Source organism: Emydura macquarii, unplaced genomic scaffold, assembly GCF_026122565.2.
Source record: "Emydura macquarii macquarii isolate MOO-44397 ecotype Brisbane River unplaced genomic scaffold, CSIRO-AGI_Emac_v2 contig_554, whole genome shotgun sequence".
Classification (NCBI taxonomy): domain Eukaryota; kingdom Metazoa; phylum Chordata; order Testudines; family Chelidae; genus Emydura; species Emydura macquarii.
In genome coordinates, this window is record NW_027130691.1 from 10107527 (window position 1) to 10121647 (window position 14121).

The 14121-nt window shown below is 43.0% G+C and overlaps 1 protein-coding gene across 1 annotated transcript in view; it reads right to left on the bottom strand.

The window, feature by feature from the left end:
* Positions 1–14121, bottom strand: part of TMEM132D (transmembrane protein 132D) — a 356906-nt gene that overhangs the window by 240003 nt on the left and 102782 nt on the right. The gene's annotated exons all lie outside the window — the stretch shown is intronic.

Below are 14121 nucleotides of genomic sequence, written 5' to 3' on the forward strand. Positions count from 1 at the left end.
GGACCATGACTGGAGCTCCTAGGTGCTACCAGAGTACAAACAAACAAAAACCAATTGGCTGTAAAGACTACTCATGTGAGCAATGGTTTGCTTGGCCCTCAGGTTTGCCAAGTATCATACTTTCGCCTGTTCTGTCAATCTGACTTAGCCGCTCAGGCCAAAGGAAATTAACCACCCATGTTACTATAACCACTCATAGGAAAAAACGGTTTTCTTTTTAACAATCTGCCAACACAAAATAATGCAACAGACTAAGCACCCTGTGTGCCAGAAATTCCAGTGCATTCTTCTTGGCTCTATCACTGACAAGGTTCAAGTCACCTCGCTTCCTGTCTCTCTGTATCCCCCAGCTATAAAACGGGGGAAATTATATTTACTTACATACTTCACAGAGGGGCTGTGAAGACTAATTCATTAATATCTGTACAGTACCTTAAACACACAAGGTGAAATCCACCTTATTTTAAGAGTGAGGCACAGGCTTTTAAGTAGCCCTCTGCACAGGGGTGAATTTTACCCACACAGCACTAAAGTGCGATGTGCAATGTTATTGCCAACATACATTTATGATAATGGAACAGTAAAAGGCGTATCAGCTGGGCCAATTTCTCAGCTGCTTGTGCAGAACTCCCACCTAACTCCATGTGACGCTGGTGCATGCCCAATGCACATACAGTGAAACCTGACAAGTACCAGCCCAAGGGACCACTGCAAAGAATTTTCATGGTTAAAGGCCACCTCTCCTAGAAGGTCAAACCAAGGAGTTGGACATGGAGCCCTTTGGGATCCTTTAGGACGGTGGCTTAAACCTATGGGATTGCGCTGTGAAGGTGCGGGGGTGCATGCATGTGTTTGTCAGTTCTGAATGCCCATTTGGACTGTAGCTTTAGTCTCACAGAATGAGGAAGTAGCCAGGGTCCGCACATAGGGGGCGGGGAGGGGAAGGGTATACTTTATCGGGGCCCAGAGGCCCTGGCAGTAGCTCCCAGTAGCCCAGAGAGAAGTGTCACTCACAACACACGGCTAGACCCTTCCTCCTCTTCTCTCTTTGGAGAATGACGCAGATTTTAAATATTTGAAACCTGCCAAGCCTCCAGCACCAGCTGTGATGTTCTGGCCGTCTCTCCTGCTTCTCCGAGGACATTGGGCCAGATTTTTAGTGGGTGTAAACCAGCTTGGCTCCATGGAAGTCAGTGGCACTATGCCAATTTACACACACTGAGCATCTGGCCCATTGTCACATTCAGTAGCTAGCATACAAGGGCATAAGAGAGAGATGCAGCTTCCAGAACCCATCTATCAGCTCATCTCCCCACACAGTGGGCCAGATTCTCCAGTTTGCTGAGGCTGCTTGTGTCTGAGAACAGCCAGTGGAAAGCCCCTTTACATAGGGGAACTCCTTGCTGGCGAAAAGCAATCAGAGGTGGTTCCACTGCCTCCTGCGCTTGCCATCCTGCCACTTTTGGGTAAGAGGAGGAAGGGGGCACCAGGAACATTCAGGATGTGGGGAGAAGGAGTGGAGTGAAAGACAGTCTCTGGTGATGGAGTATTTGCATGTTCCCAGTTTAATAGCCCCTTTAATTACCCTGGACCAGATCTTCAGCTGGTGTAAATAGGCATAGACTTCAATGGCAATTTACATCATTTGAAGATCTGGCTCAAAGTGTTTTCAAAAATGAACAATTAAATTGTCTTAACTATAAATGCCCTGTCTTGTTCTCTGCAGGGTTTTGGGTTTTTATTTTAAACCCTCACCTGTAAGATGATTCTGTCTATGAAGGGTAGAAAGTGATTGGCTCAGCATGACTGCTCCATCCTCTGCAATTCCCTGGAGTCTAGTGAGATCATCATCCCCACTACTCTGAGCAGCTAATTACAGCGCGACAGTCAACAGAGCACAGAGCATGGCAAAACAAACATCCACTCTAGGCTGCTGAGTGCAAGGTGTCTGCACAGCAGAAAGGCGTGAATCATTATGCAGCTTGCTGGCTTAGCTGGGCAACTGCATTCACCAGGGCTGCACTCCAGCGTACAAGCTGGAAAGGTGATGATCAGAATTATTTTGACCACCTCCACTTTGGGTGGCAAATAAATCAACTCCACTTGAGCTGAAAACGAAAGCTACCTAAAAGCGAATAAACAAACTCCAGCTTGCTCCTGCAGCTGTGCATTTGGTTAGAGATCTGAACTGAATTTTGTTTGACAGGAGAGAGAATCATCTTGCTTTTGCCTAACTCCTTCCACGTCTCCCAGTCTCAAGGAGCAATGTGTACCAGATTTCCAGGTTGAGTCATTCATGCATTGGATTGCCTTCTTGTTTTCCCTTCATTCTTCATAGACCTGGTGTGTATGAGGGGTCTCAGATTTTAGCCAGCAGTGTAGCTGCACCGCTACCATAAACAATTTACACGAGGGGAACCTGATTTTCACTGGCCCAGCTTACCCCTGCTTGCTGTAACCTGCACCACTGTGAATCATACCATGCCGGATTGGAATTATGTCTATACTAGGGTACGGTGAACACCCATCCCTAATTGGGCAGGACAGTCCCAAAATGTACATTTCAAATTTCAGTCCTGGGCTGAATGACTCCAGGACAACATTTGTCCCAGATTCCCTGCAGCACCGCTCCGCAGCTGCCCGAGGCTCAGGGGCAGCTCCAGCCTCTTCCCGGTGGGGATGGCTGAGGTAGGATTTAGCCCCTCATCGCCACGAGGCCCAATTCCCTGCTCCTCCTCCTTCCCCATCCCCCCAGATCCCGTCCCTGGCAAGAGCAGAAGCCGGAGCCGGGCAGTAGTAAGGAGCCGCAGAGTCCTGGACCCTCCATCTGCCCTGGGCGGTGCATCCTGGGAGGTGGGGACATGGGCTGGGGGTTGCTCTTGGGCACCCCGATACCCCACCCAGGGCAGGTGGAGGGTCCAGCGCTCCCCATAGTGGCCCAGGCTCCCTGGGTGACTCTTACCACAGCCTGGCTCTAGCTTCTGGCTTGGCCAGGGGCGGAGCCTCAGGGAGGAGGAGGGACAGAAGGCAGGACCACAGAGGGGGTGGGGCTCCTGCATGTGTCCCATTTTTGCATTTTGAAAAGGTGGCACCCTGCACTTGGGTCCTGTTCATATGGGGAGGAGGGGAAGAAGGTGCTTTTGCAATCAAGTTAGCTCAATGACAGTAGCTTCATGGATTGGACAACCTCCTCAACACCCATTTCGACAAGCTAGGAACCTCTACAGTCCAAATGGGAGCTTAAACTACAACGCAACAAGCTCACATGGTTTTAAGGGACCTAACTTGACCACCCTTTTTTCCCCATGTATAAACAGATCACATGGGTTAACATCAGTGCAACTACCTCAGTGCCTGAAGTGCCAGCGTAGTCTGCCGGATTCTTCCCTACAGTACATTTTCTACTGCACTTTTGTAACTAAAATAACAACACCTAGCTGTTTTCATCTATAGATATGAAAGTAATTTACAAAGTAGGTCAGTATCATTACCCCCATTTTACAGATGGGGAAACTGAGGTTCAGAGAGACAAGGTGACTTGCCCAAGGCACACAGCAGGTCAGTAGCGGAGGCGGGAACAGAATCCAGGCCTCCTGAGTTCCAATTAAGTGCACCATCCACTAAGCCATGCTGCCTTTAGATTCTTGTGGGACCTAAACCTGCAAATCTTTTCTCATGCAAATAGCCCCACTGAAATTAATACGATTTCTTGTGAGACTAAGGACTACTCATTCAGGAAGATGGGTTGGCAGAACAGGGTCCTTATAAATTAAAGGCCATCAGCTTTTTTGAGAGTTCACTTGCATGTGCCCAGAGGCCTGTATTGGCATGTACCAGGCAAGTGGGACAGCTGGTGAGATAATCATACAAAACATGTTAGCATCAAAATTAAATAGAAAAATTACTTCTGTCTAAAACAATGGAAGAGAGGAGAAGTTAGCTATAAAGCTAATCAGTTCAACTTATGCATCATAGAAAAAGACAGGATGTCACCACAGTGTAACATGGAAGTGGCATGATGCCTTTTGAACTAATGTATTTTAAACCTTCCTGTTTCATCACAGTTCTGCTACCCTGAGGCATTTTAGTGTCACGTACGGATTCCTCTAGGACGACGAGAGTCCTTTGCATCATAAATCATGACTGCAATTTACAAGTAGCGTTTAAGAGGCTCTTTTTTTTTTTTAATCATGAAATTTGAAAATTCAATTTTCTCAGGCTTGTTACACAATAATCCAAAGGAATGTGATTGACAGGAGGGAGGACAGGGCGAAAATGGGGAGAGAGCACAGAGAGGTAGAGGCAATGTGTTCAATCCATAGTGTCTTTGAAGCATGGCAGTTTCTACAGTGCCTACTGTGAAGAGATTAGAGTTACACAAAACAGACATTCCAGCTCAGAGGGGATTTCTATGAACATCTTTAGCTTGTTTCATGTGAGTTCATGTCTCAGCCTCAGGTTGGTGAGATAAGACACAAGGACAGTTAAGCAAGGAAGGACAAAGTTGTGAAGGACCTTGAAGATAGGAGGAGGAGGTCTGTCTTTTTGTTCTGTGTTCATACAGCACCTAGCACAATGGAGTCCTGGTCCATGACTGCGACTCCTAGATTCTACAGTAATAAAAATAATTAAGAAGAAGAAGATGGCAAAGGGGAAGCTAGTGAATAGGTTCAAAGAGGAGGGTAATGTGGATAAATCAATGGGTGAGGGAGCTGATTTTAGGAGCTGAACTTTGTATGAATCAGAAGTGGGGGATAGGGGAGAGGACATCAAACTATGATTCTCTCCAGTCTTACAGCAGAGGTACAAATTCACGGCTGGATACCCAGAAACAGCCACATAATCTATGGTCCAAAGAGAAGCCCTTCCCATTATGCAGGTTTATATGGGTGGCAACCTTCCTCATCACCCTTTATTGCCTAATCCTACTAAAATATGATTTAGTTCAGTGCTCAGAATAAAATTTGATTTAGCTCAGCACTAGGAGAGAGCACAAGCAGCTTGAAAAAATGTCAGTCCTGTTTAAATTTTCTTGCTGTATAAATTGAGTGCTAATGATCTTGACTCAGCTACCCTTATGTATTTATGAAGCCTCTTTCATGTTTGCTAGCTTATTATTGATTGACTGTTAGATGACACGGCAAATAAAAGAAGTCAGCATAACCTAAACCTTGGAGGCCTTTTAAAGAAGCATTTTAACAATGATCAAAGTGCATTGCTTAGTCACTAATATGATTTCACGTTGGTCACTGCACTCCTGTAATTTTCATTGGCTTTATCTTTAATGATCATTATAGATGAAGCAGAATTTGAGCTTCTCTCCCAAACCCTCCCAAATCTTAGTGGTTTGTAAAGATTGGACCTGACCAATCTCTGGGCTTGGTTCTGTAAACGTAAAAACACCAGACTGACGTGTAATGTGAAAAAACCAATGCCATTGGAGTTGCCCAAATATGGACAAGGGACAAAACTGAAACCATTACTCCAAGCCTCGTAGTTTTACCAAGTTTCACTACAACTAGCAATCTCTCTCTCTCTCTCTCAGTAATTACAGTACCTGGTACCATTAGCTATCAGATTTTCACAGGAAAAAGTGAAGGCAAACAATGCAGCCTCTCAAGCAGTGGGAGTTTGACAGTGAAAATGCAGTATCTTTTCAGTGCTGAAAGATATTTATAGATGGATTAGGACACACCAGGCCAGATTATCAAATGGTGTAAATCCAGATGGTTTTATTTGTTTCAGTGGCATTGTAGTGGATTTGCACCAGCTGAAGATCTAGCCCAGTATCTCTAATCTCCCACAGGCAAGAGGTAGAAAAAAAATATAGTAATCAAAGGTCTAAAGCTGTAAACCTAAACAAAAGTGAGGAAATAAAGGCAGCAACATGTCATTCCACAGCCTTTTCCACGTGATCTCTCTCAATCTCTTCCACTTAGTAAGCAGTTTATTCTACCTATCAATACTTAATATTTATTGAGAAAATGTACACAAGGCAAACAATCCCTCTCCAGAAAGAAGATCCTGTGAAGTGTTCAATTATTTCAGGAACATGCCACTTATCAGAGACTGACGTATTGATCTATTTAATATAGGAGGAAATCAAACCAAGAGAGTAATCAACATGATCACCATTGCATGAATGAGCTGAGTATACAGATTCATAGATTCCAAGGCAAGAAGGAACCACTGCAATCATCTAGTCTGACCATAGGCCAGAGACCTTCCCCAAAATAATTCCTAGAGCAGATCCTGTAGAAAAACATCTAATCTTGATTTTAAAATTGTCAGTGAAAGAGAATCTACCACGATCCTTGGTAAATTGTTCCAATGGTTAATGCTCTCACTTTTCAAAATGTATACCTTAGTTCCACTCTAATTTGTCTAGCTTCAACTTCCAACCATTGAATCGTGTTATACCTCTCTCTCCTAGACTGACGGGCCTATTGTTAAATATTTGTTCTCCATGTAGGTACTTATAGACTATGATCAACTCACTTCTTAACTTGCCCTTTGTTAAACTAAATAGATTGAGTTTGCTTGATTCAATCATTATAAGATATATCTATGGGCTTTAATGGATTTTAATAGTTCTTTGCACTTATAGAGCACCTTCCCTAGAAAGATCTCAAAATACGTCACAAATCTTGATCAATGTCAGTATCACAATCCAATGAGGTGAGCATTATTGTTTCCAGGGAGCAGATGAGGAACAGTAAGGGACAGAGTGGATAAGGTTAACGTTTTTCAAACTTGGGTACCAAAAGTTAGGCGCCTAAAAGAAAGTACCTCAATTTCAGAGGCAATGAGCACCCACAACTTCCACTGACTTCACTGGGAGGTGCAGGTACTCAGCACTTTTGAAAAATGCACCTGATGTATGTAGGTACCTAAGTTTACAGGATTCAAGTTTGAAAATTTTGGCCTAAATAACTTGCCTAGTGTCACACAGTGAAGTGTAGAACCAGAACTCTAGTTCTGTGTGACCACAAGTCACACAGAACCAGAAATAGAACCAGATCTCCTGGCTCCCAATCACATCTCTGAACTACAAGGCATTCTTCCCTCCACTGAATTTTATCCGTTTCCTCTGTTCTAGCTACATCTCTCATACACATTAGTTAACATACATATATACAGATTGTTAAATTCTGCCTTTTTCTTCTAACAGCACAGATACCCTACTTCTATCTCTTAGGACTCCATTTAAAACTTGTAAGTAGAATCCTTGTGAAAAAAAGCTCTCTTTTAAATTTGTTCCATTCCCATTTCCTCTCTGCATCAAGAAATATATGATTGTTTTAGCCAAATAAGTGCAGTGATGCAGGACAGAACTAGAGATGTGTGGAAGATGGAAGTTCAGTTTCACAAAGGATTCTGAGATTTTTGCTTAGTTCCAAACAGGAACAACAACTGAAAAATTTGAAATTTTCCACACAGGAAAATGTCTCAAAAAAGTTGGTTTTGGCTAGATCAAAACATTTCATTGAGAAAAAAAATCGAAAGTTTCATTTCGATTTCGACTTTTAAAATTTTGTATTATATGAAAACGCACAAATACAAAACAAAATAAGAGATCCAAAATGAAAAGTCATTTCAAAATGGAAAATTGAAATGTTTTGTTCCAAAAATGTCAAAATGGGACATGTCAACATCGTCAGAACTCCCCCAAACCAACCCCCTTCTTTTCTTCCAAACAAATTCCAGCAAAACTGATCTGATTTTGTGAAGCATTTCAATTCCTATGGAACTGCATATTCCCACTGAATATGGTTCCATCCAAGTTTCTCCAATCTGCTCTAGACAGAACATTAAAAAAACACAATTCATAGATTTTAACACTAGAAGGACTTGTAACCATCTAGTCTGACCTCCTGAATAACACAGGTCATAGAATTTCATCCAATGATTTCTGCAGCAAGCTTAAAGCTGATCTAGACAAGAGCCACAGTTCTTTCAATTCAGTGCAATCAACTTTTCCATTTATACCATCATCTCCTAAATATGCTGCAAGTCTATTACCATGTAAAAGGAGTTTTTATCTTGGTGGACTGGAAAAAAGCATGTACTTGGGCTGGTGAGGGAGGAGAAAACTGTAACATTTTTGCCTATGGGGGGGAAAAAAACAAGGTTTGCTTCCATATGTACCAGTAAATATCTCACATTTAAACATAATTATCCTGGGAGAGGAAAAGACACTTCAGAGACTTCACACTTTGGGTGCTTATTTCAACCCACTTCAACAAATGCTTTCAATTTTTTAATCCTAGCATTGCTTTGTTTAGAGCAATAGTCTCTCCATACTGGAGCATGCAAGTCTAGGCTTTACAAATGGCCTGTTTCTCCACTGTCCATACTGTACTGTACAGAGGTGAAACAGTCAAGTTACCGCATCCTTCAGTGAAATGACCTCTCATTATTCCCAGCCTTTAACTACAGGTATCTCTGGCAGGGCTGATGAACTGAGGAAAGAACAGTGGAGGTGGATGTAGTCAGGTAACCAAGGGAGACAGTTGTTCCTGTACATTCTAACAAGCAGGGAAAGAGACACCCAACAATGCAATGACGTAACACAAATTTACTTTTCAATTTAAATAAACACAGCGTGATCTTTTGGAAGACTGAAGTAGCTACAGCACCAGCCGCTGTTTAATTCTTGCCTTTCATAATGTTTTCATGCTAACCCCTCTGACAGCTTGTAGCAAATCTTATGCGTTTTACTTCTTGTGAAGTCCCCACCATGAAAATGTTATCATCCAATCAGAGGGACGGTAGGGAAGCAATGCCACTGATCCTAACAGAAAGAGGGCATTTTTCCAAAAATTGTTAAATGGGGCAGCTATTTCTTTTTGCTTCATGCTGATGTTCAGCACAAACTGTCTGCTGCCATCTGTGTACGAAAATGGTGACAAGCATATATCAGCATAACAACATGCCACATACCAGGGGCATGTTAGCCCCCAGGCCTTTTTAAGTCATACCTAGATCATGGTGGAATCGTAGGAGATTCCTGAAGCTGCAGTGTTCCCCTAAGCTACTTTCTCGTCACTCACAGTGTACTGCAGAACTCACTGTTCTATATGGCTCTCCCAAATGCTTTGTTAAAATACAATCGGAACCACAAGTAACACTCATATTCAAAAGAAAAAGGAACAAAACAGATTATGGACACATAGCATCCCATCACTTAGAATGCTGGGTGTGTAATACTTCTGCATTTCACTGTACAGATAGCATCACCTAGCATTTATATAACACTCCTAAACTTCAAAGCATTAATAATATAAACTGTGGGGAAAGGTAGGTGCAGAGAGGATAAGAGGCTTGACCAAGGCCACAGAGGTAGTCTGAGTGAGAACTGAGAGGAGAATTCAATTGTTTGTGACTCCTGATTTAGTGCTCAGTCACGAGTCCCAATTCTCAGGCCAACCCAAAGCCCTCATTCATACTTGCCTGTCATTGTTAAACGTTATGCCTTTCCCTCCCACCCACCACCGCCCCAGCCTTTCCACACTTCAAGTAGCTAATTTTAATCGCTCCAGCACATAAAAAACAGAGCGTAGTCTCCATAAGCCATTTCTTAAACAAAATCAATGTTGGCTGCCCAGAAATTTCATGTTTAACTATTCTGAACACTCTACTGTATGAAAAGTAATTGCTGTGGGAAATAATGAGGACACCTTTCTGTCTGTATTTAGCGGCTGTAGAATGATTCCCTAGACCCAATTTCTTCTGTCAGTCCAATCACACCCAAGGAACTTCCCAAATCTTGACATAGTTCTTTTGAAACAAACTTTATTGAGACAGAATTATAGGTTTTTGACTTGCAATTGCTTTCGTTGAATGTTTTTTCTCATTTTTGACCTGTACATCCTATATATTCCGTCTGTTCAAGCCATGATTTCCAGTCCACTGGAGCAAAAGCAATGGTAAAAACATTTTTGCCAGCCGCCCTTGGCCTTGCGTTATGAATACGATGCCAAGTCCTGCTGCCACTCAAGACAGGATTTTCAAAAACAAGTGACTGTGTTTCAAAAAGCAGAGCAAAAAATGAAATCTTCTCATATTGTTGTTTTCAGTGTTGTTGTAGCTGTGTTGGTCCCAGAACACTGAAGAGACAAGAAAGGTGAGGTAATATCTTTTATGGGACCAACTTCTGTTGGTGAAAGGGACAAGCTTTTGAGCTATACGGAGCTCTTTTTCAAGTCTGGGAAAGGTACTCACAATGTCACAGCTAAATAAATGGTGAAACAGATTGTTTAGCGTAAGTTGTTAACATATTCTAAGGGACAATAGATACGAAACCTGCAGACATGTTGCCACTGCTCCAATGATCAATACCCCTGACAGCACACCTTTCAGAGTCCATGGGTCCTATATATGCCTATCACAACATGTGGTGTACCTCATCCAGAGCACTACATGCCCCAGTAACAGCTATGTGGGTGAAACCAGACAATCACTATGATCTTGAAAGACTTCACACAGAGAAATGCTAAAAGACAAAAACGCATATCACCCAGGGGCAAATACTTTTCACAAAATGATATCTGACTTCTCAGTTCTTGTTCTCAAAAGAAATCTGCGTAATGATAGGCTCCTAGGCTTGCCTTTTGAAGGTAACTATATAACATTGCTAGACACTAAAAATCACAGTCTTAATAAAGACACTAGATTTATTTCAACAAACTGTAACCCATTAACCCCGTTTTTGTCCTCTGATGGCAAGGGTGTTAACGAACCACTTCACCTTGAATGCTCCCTTAGAAGAAGGGTTCCATGTAAGCTCGAAAGCTTGTCTCTTTCAGCAACAGAATTTGATGCAACAAAAGTTACTACCTAACTCACCTTATCTTCTCGTATCTCAGCTAGTTCCATAGAAGGGAAAAGTGTCTCTGTTCCAATAATGTGTATATTTCCTGTATCATAGCATTCAATATTATTTTACGATCAGAAGAGGAGCCATTGTGATAGCACAGCAGACAGATACAGTGCCTTATATTATGATCTGTATTATAATCACGCAAAGAGACCCTATTGCACTGGGCGATGTACACACACATAACAACAGCCACGGCCCTGAAGAGTTTACAATCCAAGTAGAAAACACAGATCATGAATGGGAGGAAACATTTATTGTTATCCCCATTTTACAGATGGGGAGCCGAGGTTTATAGCCTGAGGCCACGGCTACACTACAAATGCTTTACTATAGCTATACAGTACCAGCAAAGCTCCTTAGTGTACATGCAGCTTATGATGACAAGGCACTTTTTTGCTGGCACCTCCCTGAATGACATCCTGCTATGCAGACAGAAGCACTCTTCTGTCGTCACAGCTGCGACTACACAGGGGAGTTTGCCAGCATAGCTATGTTGTTAGCAGATGGGTTTTTGCCCACCCCTGACCAAAACAGCTATGCTGACAAAACTTTATAGCACACCTGGCCTAACTGACTTGCTGTCATGGCCCGGGACCTTAAACCTGGGTCTGTGGGGGTGCTGGGAGTCATCACCTTCCTCCAATCCTCCACCCGGCATCTCAACTACAGCAACTGGAAGCTGGACTAGGGCACAAGCTCCACCCCTACACTCTGATTGGGAGAGCTCCAAGGCTCCTGATTGGGCCTCAGTCCCTATTTAAGCCAGAAGAGGCAAGAGGAAGTTGTCTGACCATTTGGGCTCCATACTGCCACAGACTGGTTCATGGTGCTTTTCTGTTCCTGCCTTCTGATTCCTGCCCTCTACTACTGTCTCCCACTCCTGATCTCCTGGTAACCTGACTCTCTCTGCTCCCGACACCTGTTGGTGTTCCAACCTGGCCTGGTTCCTAGTAACTGGCCCTGACACTTGCCCAAGGTCACACAGGAAGCCTGTGACGCAGTTGAGTGCTGTACCTAAGTCCACTGCTTTAACCACAGGATCATCCTTCTTGAAACTTATTGCATCAAAACTGGACTCACCATCTTTATGCTGGCCTGAAAAGTGATTTTTTGCCATGGCAACCCATCCCCTAGAAAATCATGACTAATTCTTTCTCACTAGTCTCACCCCATTTTGCACAGGACCAGTCAAAGGATTCTGGGGAGGGCTAGCGAAACTCTTTGGAATACACCCTGAACTGACATTGATTTTACATACCATTTCCTTGCATGTGAGCTTGCACAATTGATTGTTAGGTCCTCAGAGTCTCCTGCTGCAGAAGTGGAGCCCAGCTGCTTGTTTCATTCAATCCCAGCAAATGGATTATGTCGTTTTATATTGTCACAGCTGCCTTTGCAAGAAAGAGAACTAGGAATTTTTCTCACCTTCCCCAGAAAGCCAAGATTTTCCTTTAAATGCCGAGTTCCCCCCATGTAAACAAAGCAGGATACAGCCAGGGGTTTCTTAGGGCCTAACCCCAGCTCAAGTAGCAACCTCTAGAAAATCTCACTGGTGACAACCTGGAATCTTGACACGCATCTCTCCACTACACTGAGTTACCTTTACACCTGAAAAAATCTGACCCCGTGAGGAGCTTTGTTCTGCAGCCCTGCATTTCTCGGATCTGTGTATAAGATGACAGCCACGTGATTTCATTCAGAACAGTGAAAAAAAACTCTCTTTCACACCTTGCTCCTCTCCACTCTGCTAACAACCTCTCAACTCTTGTTTGTTCAAACTGTGAGGCTCAGGGGTATATTTTCAGTTCAGCCATCTGCACACATCTTTTGTTACTGTTAATGGAGTTATAAAACAAAATAGAATTTGGTTTTATAGGGTGCCTACCCTACACGTGACACTCTACAAAGTAAGACTTAATGGTGCGCTTAGTAATAGTGAGCAGAAATGCAGCAACTATTTTATGTGTACGACAAATAGTCACAGCCTTGACAGCTTTGAGTCAAGGGAGAAGGCGGGGATAGTCCCTATCACTGCTAGCATAACATTAGCCGTAAGTGGGGTCTTGACTGACAAAGGCAACTTACACAGGGCCTCCCCTTCGCTGGCTGCTTTCTCAGGGCATACAGGGCAAACCGACCAGTACGCCATATACTATGCCTGGGCAGAACTGCTGAGACTAGATGTCTTCTTCTTCCAGAAGACAGATACTAAACTGCAGGGTAGAGGAGTGTTGAAAAAAGGCAAATGAGATGCCTATCTCCCCTGGAATTGGGTAAAGCAATGGTGCCACAACAGCTTTTCACTTTATGTTGTTGATGATGTAGCATTTTTTCATGAAGGTGGCTAAGTCTATGACATCCTAAATCCACCTCTTGGGAGGGATCTTTGGCCACAACAATCTTCTACTCTTCTTTTATGGCATTAAGAGAAATTTAATTTGCACCTGCACAGAAGCAGACCTTGATTAAATGCATCACCTGGAGAAGCCATTTGGCACCGCACCCCTTCCTTGTAATTCACTGCAGCAGCATCACTGTGGAAGAGTCCCAGTGTTCTTGTGGGTGGGAGTCAAGGGGTCTAGACCCCAGTAACATTGTAAGCCTGAGAATTAACAGCTGACTCATGCCTACAAATTATGTGCAATTGAGCAAAAAGAACATCTCTTTCCCAAAATGTAGCTCTGGTTCTGGTTCATGGATGCAGTTGGCTGCCATATTCTGTACACAAGTGTTGCCAACCCTAACTAATGAGGAAATTGGCTTCAAAAAATCATCTGATTGACTTAAAAATAACAAATAGCTTTATTTGCCTTCTGATTATGTCTCTCGTTTTCAAGCTTTTTCCCTGAAGCACTGAGGGCTAGAAATTAACTTTTCTTTTTCAAATGAAAGATGAGAGTCTAATATAATCACATGACTCTGGGAGCTGGGGCTGTAAGAAAAAAAAGACCCAATATCATAAGACTTGCAATTAAAAAAAAAAAAACAACAACAAGAGTTGGTGACATTGGAGAATTAGAACTCTATTGTAGTCTGGCTACAATGTGGTAAACCAGATCCTCCACTGGTGTAAACCAACATAGCTATACTGACTTTAGCTACATGGGAGCTACACCCATGCATGTCAGCTGAGGATATGGCCCATTATATATCTTGTTCTTCAGGTAACAGTGTTCCAAGTTCTAAAAAGGAAATATATTGTTAGAAAGTAGAAAGGAACAGTACATGCTGCGTGGGTG